This window comes from Gossypium arboreum, chromosome 3 (genome assembly GCF_025698485.1).
Source record: "Gossypium arboreum isolate Shixiya-1 chromosome 3, ASM2569848v2, whole genome shotgun sequence".
NCBI lineage: Eukaryota > Viridiplantae > Streptophyta > Magnoliopsida > Malvales > Malvaceae > Gossypium > Gossypium arboreum.
The window spans coordinates 108,427,882-108,439,922 of record NC_069072.1 but is presented as its reverse complement, the minus strand read 5'-3'; the positions used below and the strand labels follow the sequence as shown (position 1 = coordinate 108,439,922).

Genomic DNA, 12,041 nt, shown 5'->3' with positions numbered 1-12,041 from the left:
CAAACGAAAAAAATTAAAATACGAAAATTTCACAGATATAAATTCACACATAATAAAAACAAAAAATAATTTTAAAATATTTTTTTAACTGGGATTCGTGGTCCCAAAACTGCCATTCCTAATAGAGTCTAAATCGGTCTGTTACAACATAGCTTGGTTAGAGTTGTTATGCAACCTGCAATTTAATCGGGTTAGGATCTAAATTGAGAATTCACATTTTAATCATGTGTCCACTAGCCATCGTCTGGTTAGGATCGCTCTGCTAGTTCAGGTGCATTTCAATCACGTATGAACAAAATACATACCTGATTTTAATTAAAAACATGATCGATTAAGGCATAAACATCATAAGCATAAATCAAATAAATATTATTTAATCAAAACAATCATCCAAACTTAAATAAAATTAAGCTAACATTGTTGTAAACAAGAACAAAGAATACATAGCAAACATTTTTAGATTAAATTAAAGATAAGAAAGATTAAACCCAAACCAAAGTAGTTGTCACCCAAGACTTTGACCGATGAGGCTCCTTCGCTTCTTCACTTTGCTCCTTTGCTGATGGCTCTCCAAAGTGGCCAAACAAGGGCTCTTTAAGAGGCTTGATTGCTAAAATCTCTATGAAGAGATGATGCTAAGCGTGGGGAATGGAAAATGCTAAGAGAATTGAGAGAGAAAAGAGAATGATGATAGATGAGGGATGATGAATGAGGGAATGAAGGGGTCTTATTTATAGATGAAGAGAGGTGAGTAGTTTGCTAAAAATAGACAAGTTTAGTCTCTTCAAAATTCTTCCATGAGTGGCCGGCCACAATTAGTAGAATTTGATCTAATTTTTGCTTGATTTTTAAGTAATTTAAATGCCATGGTAACTTAGGACTGAGACTCGGTCAAATGTAAATCTTCAGGCAAATCTCTAAATTCTTGAACAATGCAAAGACCTTGTGTAATTAAACCAAAAAGTGGTTTAAGTGGACAGCCATGTGTAGCTGAATTTGGGTTGAGTTGGTCTTCAATTTGGACAGTTTTTAAAATCCAACAAAGCTATCAAACCTGTCCAAAATAAATCAGTAAGGCAAAGGTCCAAAGAATAAAAATTATCCAATTTAAATAATTAATTACAACCCAAATTATTAATGAAATATTTAAAATGTTTTATTAAATATAATTTTATATTTTATTATTTAATTTAATCATGAATGACCCATTTTATGTCTTAAAAATGTAATATGTTCAAATCAATATAAAATAAGCCACTTTATGCATAAAAACAATATAATAAAGCTTAAAATCACATTTTAATATTTTCTATGTCCTAATTTCATATTTTCACATATTTCATTAATTTATTAAATAGTTACTTAGTTTTAACAATGAATTTAAGTAAAAAGGTGATAAATTACATAGGAAAAATCCTATATAGTTTTCAGTTTACACACCCCCACACCCAAATTGGCCTTGCTCGTATGGCCCACACAGCCTGGCGCAAAGCCCACACACCCAACCTAGCCTAGCCTGTGTGGCCTACTGTAACGCTTGGGTTTGTGCAAGTATACACAGTTGTTATCAAGTAATAAGTAAGTATAGAGTTATCGCTCCATAGGGATTGTATTTGTGCTAAGTTAATTAATTTGTAAAATTATATTAATAATTTTATAAGTAAAAACAATATAATTGAGAAGTGATGATTAAAATATATTAAACTAAATGCAATGATCCCTGATGTAATTTATCCTAACATGCAACTATATGAATGAAATAGATTTTAGCAGAATTAACACAATAAGCAATAATTATAACATAAATAAGCTAGGACAATTACTTTAATTAAACTCAAATTATTATCAACATGCTTATCAATATTCAGAAAAACATTCCATGGCAACTCAATCTTTCATGAGTTTGGAAACCACATTAGGTCCTTTCGGAATCCTTTACTTAGTAAATACGCATTTTACTGATCCTTATTTACTAAGCATTTCTTAGTATTCATGCGAGGTAACAGCGACATGTTAGGTTTGAAATAATTTAATCACACAAATCTAAAAACTATGTAGATAACAGAGCCTGGTTAGGGTTGTTATGTAACCTACAATTTAATCGGGTTAGGATATAAATTAAGCATGCACATTTCAATTATGTGTCCATTAGCCGTCATCTGGTTAGGATCGCTCCTAATTCAGGTGCATTGTAGTCACATATGAACGAAATACAAACTTGATTTTAATTGAAAACATGATTGATTGAGGCACAAACAATATAAGCATGAATCAAATAAATATTATTCAATCAAAATAATCATCCTAGCTTAAATAAAATTAAGCTATCATTGTTGTAAACAAGAATCGTAAACACATAGCAAATATTCTTGAATTAAGTTAAAGAAAAGAAAGATTAAACCCAAATAAAAGTGGCTGTCACCCAAGACTCTAACTGACGAGGGCTCCTTCATTCCTTCGGTTCGCTCCTTTGTTGATGGCTCTCCGAAGTGGCAGACCAAGGGCTCTTTAAGAGGTTAATTTGCTAAAAATATTTATGCAAAGATGATGATAGGCGTGAGGGCTAAGAGAGTGGAGAGAAGAGAGAATGATGAATGAGTGGGGATGATTGAGGGATTAGGGATTATTAGAAAAGTGAGAAATGGGGTCTTATTTATAAGTGAGGCAAGGGAGCTAGTTTGCTAACAATAGGAGTGTCTAGCTTTTGTAAATTCATCCAAGGGTGGTCAGCCATGATTTGTGGAAATGTGGCTGATGTTTTCTTGATTTAAGTGGCACAACATCATCAGGATCAGGACTCGGTCAATTACAAATCTCTAGGTAAATCTCAGATTTCTTCAACTCTTCAACGACCTTGTGTAATTAAACCAAAAATTGATTTATGAACATCCCACATGTAGCAGAATTTTGGGTTGACTTGGTCCTCCATTTGGATGGCTTTGTAATCAACATAAAGCTCTCAGACTTGTCCAGCAATAGTAGATAATTTAGAGGACCAAAGAATGTAATTTAACCACTTTAATTAATCAATTTAATTTTAAAAAAGACCTAAAGTTAGGGATTTATCAATCGGTAATGTTGCTCCAATACCCAACCAAAGGGCTACTGCAGTACCAATCAAAAAAACGGTTGTAATGAAACATATTAAAATAAATTATTAAATATAAATTTATGTTTTATTATTTAATTTAATCAAGCATGGCCCACTTTATAGCTTGAAAATATAATATGCTCAAATTTATATGAAAGAAGCTATTTTCTGCATGAAAACTATATAATAAAGCATAAAATCACATTTTAATAATTTCCAAGTCCCAAATTCATATTTTCATATATTTCATTAATTTATTAAGCAATTACTTAGTTTTAAAAACAAATTTAAGTAAAAAGGTGACGAATTATATAGGAAAAATCCTATATATTTTTCAATTTACACACCCCCAAACTTAAATCATTGCTCATCCTGAGTAATGTTCATGCACAGCAAAAGGTTTTGCTAAAGTAAAATTGCTAAAAGTGTAAACAACATCAATCCTTGCCCCATAATCATTTATTAATAAATTCATGCTCATAGATCTTCTTTATTAACAAGTAAATCATACGCAAACATTTTGAAAATTTTAACTAAGTTTCAAGATATGCCAACATGAATCATAGTATGTATATATATGTCACAGCCATAGATAATATTCTTCGATCAACATAATTTCTCCTCAATCAAGCAAAACAATCATAAGGCTTATTTATGATCTTCATATGTTGAACTTAAAACTCCCTATCCACTAATGTAGGTGACATAATCATCAAATCAATAGGTCTTTTATAAGGTTGTAATGGGGCTCGGTTAAAGGTAGGGATTTTAAGAGATGGGACATTTCAATTTCAAAATCTTAACCTTTAACTTTGTCTTGGATTTCTCGAAATTCAACCTTTTTCTTTAAGTGATCTTTTGAAATACACCTAAACTTATTTTGAACTCATGCTCATACATTTTTTCTTTGTGGAAACTGAGCAAACTTTTCTTTTCTCTTTTTTTTTTTTTAGCATGAATATGTACATTCTTTGAAAATTTCCTCAAATGTCATTTACCAAGACAACTTTGGTTAAGACAGGTGCACAAAATTAGGATAACTTGAAAAGATGGAGATATGGCTTGTAATGTAGGTTCATTGTAATAAACAGGCCTTTTAAACTCAAAATTATAGTTTCAAGGGTCTAATATCATAAGGTGGGCTTGAAAAGGCACAAACGATCCAAAGAAATAGTGCCTATATCATTTTCGATTTCTATGTCTCCTAGGATTTCGCCTCAAGAAAGTTACTAAGTCAATTCTAAAGATATAAACCTTCATGCATGTCTAATCTCAAAAGAAACTAATTTTTCATGGCAAACATTACCCAAGACTAATATCATACAATCATTCCATTCTTCATGATAACATACAATCACTTAGATAAAATCATCATTCATGCTCGCATACAAGCTATCTCATTAACAATGAATTTCTCTAAACGTTCATTTATTAAAACATACTCATGAAATAAATTATTGAAACATATAAATTATTGAAACATACTTGAAAATTTTAAAAATTTTGAGAAATTATTTACCTTACCCTTCTTTAAAAGAAGCAATGTCCTCATTGCAAGAACAAAGTAATGAATGAAAACTAAACACCAGGTAAGGTTAAAAAGAAAGAGAGGTGAGTCATTAAGACTGCTTAAATACCAAGTCATTCCTCGTAATCCAATCCTAGACATGTTCATTCCCATTACCACATCACTTAGTCTTTTTCTTTTTAAAGAAGCATTTATTCATGCTTGCTATGTTTTATTTTGCAGAAATTAAATTCTAGTTACTAAAGAAACAAATTCCTAAAGACCTAAAATAAATGAATAAAGAGACAAGAATCCCCCATTTTATTTTTCTGACTCATTCCCCTTGTATCCTTTAGCTCATTCTCTGCTTGTATAATTAGTATCTTCCGTCCATGTCTCAAAGATAGCATCTGGTAACTCAGGAAAAAAAGTGTTAGAGATATTCTTAAAAGTATTTCGAATCAAATCATCTCTAATTTTTGCATATTTCCAGTAAGTTTGTTGTTGATTGTGCATGAACTTGTACATATCCATCAACATTGACAACTCTGATTTCCTTGAAGTACTTGTAAAAGTTGGCATGGGAGTTGTATATTCAGGTTCAACACTTAGCTTGACTGGTTCTTCTTCTGGATCAATCCTTGGTTCAGGGTTTTCAGATCCTTCAACTGGTTTAGGGCTGTTCGGTTCCTTATCAGATTCTTCTTCTTCAGTGGCTGTAACTGGTTCAATTTCAGTCTCATTTGTTGACTCCTCTGTATCTGGCTTAATTGTTTCTTCTTGCTCACTTTGATTCAACTCATGCACCTTCTCTACTAACCTTTCAAGATCATGACTTGTAATGCACCCTTGGACATATTGCCCCTTCAAATTCGCTTGTGTTTTAACACGGGCCCTTAAGCAAAGTGAAGTGATTAACTATGGGAAATAAAGACTTCCTGTCTTCTTTTTAACACAGTCATAAATCTCCTTGAGAATAATTTTCCCAAAATTAATGGACTTTTCTGTCAAGATGGCATATAACAAGAGCATTTGTTCCGTCGAGCTGGTGCAACTATGTGAGATAGGCATAAAACTATAACGAACAAAATAAAACCATACCTTTGCTACTGGTTTTAGGTATTCCCTTCGGGAAGAATGGCTTCCATACTTTCTTATAATCAATTGGGATCCCGGATTTGTCACCACATCCAGTACTTTTTCTTCTGAACGATGACCTCATTAGCATCTTGTGTGGTCAAACTTGCATAGAACTCTCGAACTAGTTCATCATCGGGAAGCAAACGAGTATCACAAAATCGTTCCCACTTGAGAGCATTGATTGTCTTTGAAATTGGCACAGGGACAACCATCAAATCATTACTCTTCAAGTTAAAAACTTTTTTCCGACATTATGGGTTAATGCTTGAAAATTGAATCAAATCTCTCTTTCACTTCTTCATCGATCGCAATCGGGTTTTCAGGAATAGTCGTCGACGATCTAGTTCTTTTACGAGACATGGTATTTTCCCAAAAATTTAGTAAAGTTCTGTTTACAGGGGAAAAAGAGAAACTGACAAGTGGGTAGGATCTGCTTCCGTGAACCTTGCAACGGTGAAAAGGTTGAGAAGGCGAAGGCAGCGTGCGACAGAAATAGTGGTGTGCGGCAGCGATAGGGGCTACGTGCGGCAGCAACGTTGATGCTCCGACGATCTCTTTGAGGCGGTTATAAGAGATTTCGACAAAAGGGGAGGAGAACTAGGGTTTCTTTCGGGATTTGATGTTGACAGCATAAGAGAAAAGTTTAATGATTTTTGCGGTTTAAGCAAATAGCTTTGAGGGATATGAAAAATAGTAGAATGAAGAAGGGTTTATATAGGGAAAAATTAGGGCAACATGTAGCAAAAACTTAGCTACATTAGGGTTACTTGGGCGACAAGCAATGGAAGTGGAAGCAATAGGTGTGGAGTTTTCCCTCTTCTTGCTGTCTTGGGCCTCAAATTTAGACTCTATCTTACTTAAAAAAACTGATTAGTACTTGGGCCAAATTTGACCCCCTTTATTAACATAAAAGTTTAAAATTTAAACAAAACAGATGAAACTAAAAAAATTTAAATCTTAATTAGAAAATTTCTTCTTAATAAATTACATTAAATTAATTCCCAGGAAAGGTTGGAGGGGTCACAGTGGTCCCGCTTAAGTTCCAATCTCCTTAGACAGGATTAATTAAATGTACTAAATTAATAAAATAAATCCTAATTATTTATTTATTTACAAAACAAGTTTATGAAAAATTAAGGGTATGTTAATTTGGACGAGGATTCAACTAACTCAATGTCACTATCCCAATAATGTTTGAGACGTTTTCTATTGACTTCAAACGTACCTCCGTAATTGTCATATAATTCAACAGCTCCATAAGGATAAACTTGATAGATGGTATAATGTCCTTTCCATCGGGATTTCAGCTTCCTAGGAAATAACTTTAGCCTTGAATTAAACAACAAAACCTTTTGACCTTCTTTAAACTCGCGAGGTCGTATATGACTATCATGCCATCTTTTTTATCCATCTTTATACATTTTGGCATTCTCATAAGAAAACAACCTCAGCTCTTCCAACTCATCCAACTGTAACATCCTTCTCTCACCGGCTTGCTTAAGATCAAAATTCAACTTCTTCAAAGCCCAGTGAGCTCTATTCTCCAACTCTAATGGCAAATGACATGTCTTCCCAAAAACCGACCGATAAGGAGTCATTCCTAACGGTGTCTTAAATGTTGTTCGATAGGCCCATAATGCATCATCGATCTTTCGAGACCAATCTTTTCTGCTAGGGCGTACTACCTTTTCCAAGACACCTTTGATTTCACAGTTCTCTCTTTCAACTTGCATGTTGGACAGGGGGTGATAAGCAGTAGCAATCTTGTGCTTCACATCATATTTGTCAAGCAACCACTTAAGCCACTTGTTCACAAAATAAGAACCTTCATCACTAACCTTCATCACTAATAATAGGTCTTGGTGTCCCAAATCCTGTAAACACATGCTTATGTAGGAATCGCATGACTACTTTAGCATCATTTGTAGGGTACACTTCAACTTCAACCCACTTGGATACATAGTTCACGGTAACTAAGATGTATTTGTTCCCATACGAAGAAGGAAACGGGCCTAAAAAGTCAATGCCCCATACATCGAATAATTCAATCTCCAAAATATTTGTTAAGGGCATTTCATTCCTCCTTGACATGTTTCTGCTCCTTTGGCATCTATCATAGTTCTTCAAATAGGCATAAGCATCTTTAAATAGTGTAGGCCAAAAGAAACCTGCTTGTAAAACCTTAGCTGCAGTACGTGCACCACCGAAGTGTCCCCCACTTGGAGATGAATGGCAATGATATAAGATCTCAGTAATCTCACTTTTAGCTACACACTTTCGGATTATATTATCTGCACATTGTTTAAAAAAGAACGGGTCATCCCAGAAATAATACCAACTATCATGAAGGAATTTCTTCCTTTGTTGGTATGTCATTTCTTGAGAAATTATTCCACATGCAAGATAATTGGCAAAATCAACAAACCAAGGTGTTTCATGAATTCCACTCAACTCAAATAAGTGTTCATCTGGAAAATTCTAGTTGATAGGCACATGTGATCGAGTTACCTCATCTTGCTCCAACCTCGATAGATAATTAGCTACTTTAATTTCAACACCTTTTCTGTCTTGGATCCAAGGTCAAATTCTTGGAGTAAAAGTATCCAACGAATTAGCCTCAATTTTGCATCTTTCTTCGTGAGTAAGTATTTAATGGTCACATAGTTAGTAAATACTATAACTTTGGTACCTATAAGATATGAGCAGAATTTGTCAAAAGAAAAGACTATAGCAAATAGTTTCTTTTCAGTTACCATATAATTGAGTTGGGCTCCCGTCAAGTTCTACTTGCATAGTCAATGGGGTGGAACACTTTATTTCTTCTTTGACCCATCACAGCTCCAACAGCATAATCACTTGCATCACACATCAACTCAAAAGGTCTGCTCCAATAGGGTGTAATGATTATTGGGGCTAAGATTAACCATTCTTTCAGCTTTTCAAAAGCTTCTAAACATGCTTTGTTAAACTCGAACACTATATCTTTCTCTAACAAAAAACACAATAGTTTAGAACTTTTTGAAAAATCCTTGATAAACCTTCAGTAAAAGATGGCATGGCCTAAGAAACTTTGACACCTTTCACATTCATTGGGACCGATAATCTTTCAATTATGTCCACCTTTGATTTGTCGACTTCAATTCCTTTCTTTGAAATTCTATGCCCTAAGACAATCCCTTAACCATAAAATGGCATTTCTCCTAGTTAAGGACAAGATTCGTCTCTTCGCATCTCTTCAGTACCTTAGCCAAATTACTCAAACAAATATCATATGTGTTACCAAAAACAAAAAAATCATCCATGAAAACCTCAAAAAAATTTTCAACCATATCAATGAATATTGCCATCATGCATCATTGAAATGTTCCAGGTGCATTGCATAAACCAAAAGGCATTTGCCTAAAAGCAAACGTACCGTAGGGACAAGTAAAGTTTGTTTTATGATGGTCTTTCGAGCCTACAACTATTTGGTTATATCCCAATAACCATCTAAAAAATAATAGAATTCATTACCTACCAGGCGATTTAACATATGATCCATAAAAAGGCAGTGAAAAATGATCCTTCCAAGTGGCTTTATTTAGCTTTCTATAGTCAACACAAACTTTCCAACCGGTACAGTTCTCGTTGGAATTAACTCGTTACACTCATTTTTAACAATCGTGATTCCACCTTTCTTCGGTACACTGCACCAGACTTACCCATGAACTATCTAAAATAGGATAAATGATTCCTACATCTAACCATTTGATCACTTCCTTTCTCACAACTTCCTTCATAAAAGGATTAAGCCTCCTTTGCCCATCAATTCGAGCTTTTTCACCTTCCTTTAGAATAATTTTGTGCATGCAAAATGAAGGGCTTATACCTCGAATATCAACTATGGTCCAACCAGTTGCTCCTCTTGATCTTTTATCAGTTCTACTGAAATAATCACAAGCAAAGTGGAACAGTCACCTAAATAAACGTATTTCAAATGTGAAGAAAGTACCTTTATTTTGAATGTAGGTGGTTCTTCGATTGACAATTTGGGTTGCACAAATTCTCTGACTTCCAACTCCAACTGTTCAAACCATGTGGATTGAATAAAATTTCTCGGATTGGCTTCCACCAGAACCATGTTTTCTTCACTTTCTTCATCCTCCAAAGAGTCAAAGCCTAAGGCTTTCTCTAATGTATCTTCCTCAAAATTGCTTTCCATAGAAATAAAGGTTTCTAACTCTTCCATAATTGAACACTCTTCTGTCGGATCAGGAAATTTTATCACTTTATGAATGTTAAAAGTTACCTGATCGTCTTGAACTCGCATGGTGAGTTCGCCTTTCTGCACATCAATTAACATTCTTCTCGTGGCTAGGAAAGGTCTCCCAAGGATAATTGGCACTTCCTTATATGCTTCAAAATCTAGAATAATGAAATCAGTAGGAAAAATAAATTTATCGACTCTTACCAAAACATCCTCGATCTTTCTTTCGAGGTATGCTAACGATTGATCCGCTAGCTAGCATCTTAAAAATAGACTTAGGCATCAAGTTGATACTCATTCCTAAGTCACACAAAGCTTTTCCACAGTAAGATTCACCAATGTTACAGGGTATCGTAAAGCTTCCTAGATCCTTCAATTTTGGTGGCAGCTTATTCTGCAGGAATGCACTGCACTCCTTTGTCAAGGTGACAGTCTCATACTCACTCAGTCATTTCTTCTTGGATAGTACATCCTTTATAAACTTCATGTAATTTGGCATTTGTTCTAAAGCCTCCACCAATGGAATATTGATGTGTAATTGCTTCAGAACATCCAAAAAATTCTTGAATTGCACCTCCTATTTCTGCTTGTGTTACTGTAATCTTTGCGAATATGGAGGTGATGGAACTTTCAGTTGAACCAGACAACTCTTCTGAGTAGGTAAATCTGCATCCAAAGAAGATGTTAAAGTATCTGAATTCACTAAGTTAGGATTTATCGTTTCAGTCTTTGCAGTTTCTGATTCCTATGGGGTAGGAATTTTAATAGCTGGTTGACTTTCCTCCTTTTCAATAGGCTCGTCTTTGACCTCAATCAATCGGGGTTCTAGAATTTTACCACTTCACAATGTCACTACCTTGATATGTTCTTTACCCAAGTTTCTTGGATTCTTAGTATTGCTCGACAATGTTCCTTGCGGTCTATTTCAAAGCTCCATAGTTAATTGACCCATTTGGTTTTCCAAATTTTCCAGTGTTGCTGCTTGGCTTTATATCAAAGTGTCATTCTTTGCCATGTATGCTTTCAACAAGTTTTCCAAACTATTTAATGATTCAACTTGGGGAGCTTTTGGAGCTTGTTTATTAAACCCTTGAGATTGGATGGGTCTATACTGCATAAACTTGTTGCTTGGTCCATTTCCTTGGTTCCTCCACGAAAAGTTAGGATGATTACACCATGAAGGATTATAAAAGTTAGACTAGGGTCCTTGTCCACTCCTATTTTGATGTTGGTTCCCCACATAGTACACTGACTCGTAATTCAATGGGCAATTCTCAAAAGAATGACCTTCCCCATAGTACACACAGGAAACTACTTCAAAAGGACTTGGTGGCTGAGCTGCAAAATTATTAGCACTATTAGCGGTAAATTGTTTTAACATAGAGGAAATAGACGATTCCTAAGCTGATAACTAAGTGATAGCATCAACTTCATGAACTCCAGCTATACGTCTTACTGAAGCTGTTCGATTTGTTGGCTGTTGATAGTTATTACTCGCGATCCTCTCGATGATCTCATAAGCCTCATTATAAGATTTAAACAAAATTGCACCATTCGTAGAAGCATCTACCATCAATCTTGTATGTGCATTAAGACCATTATAGAATATCTCCAACTGGATACAATGAGGAATCCCATGATGAGGACACTTACGAAATAATTCCTTGAATCGCTCCCAAGTCTCAAACAAAGACTCGTCATCTAATCGTTGGAAAGTTGTGATCTCGTTTCTCAACTTAACGATCTTGCAAGGCGGGAAATACTTAACCAAAAATCTCTCTGCTAATTTTTGCCATGTAGATATGGAAATTGGTGGCAATGAATTGAGCCATGCTGGCGCTCGATCTCGCAATAAGTACGGAAACAACTTCAACCTCAGTGCCTCTTCAGTCACACCGGCTATTTTGAATGAATCACTCACCTCAATAAACAATCGAAGGTGGAGATATGGATCTTCCGTGGGCATACCTCTAAATTGGCCAACCGTTTGTAGCATTTGAAACATCACTGGTTTCAATTCGAATTGGGTTGCCTCAACATCTGGCTTTCTAATTCCT

The 12,041-nt window shown here is 34.7% G+C and overlaps 1 non-coding gene across 1 annotated transcript; it reads left to right on the top strand.

The window, feature by feature from the left end:
- The first annotated feature begins 11,615 nt into the window (after positions 1–11,615).
- Positions 11,616–11,722, top strand: LOC128291022 (small nucleolar RNA R71). Its single transcript, XR_008280801.1, has one exon. It is a non-coding gene; the product is annotated as a small nucleolar RNA R71 (small nucleolar RNA).
- Positions 11,723–12,041: the final 319 nt, after the last annotated feature.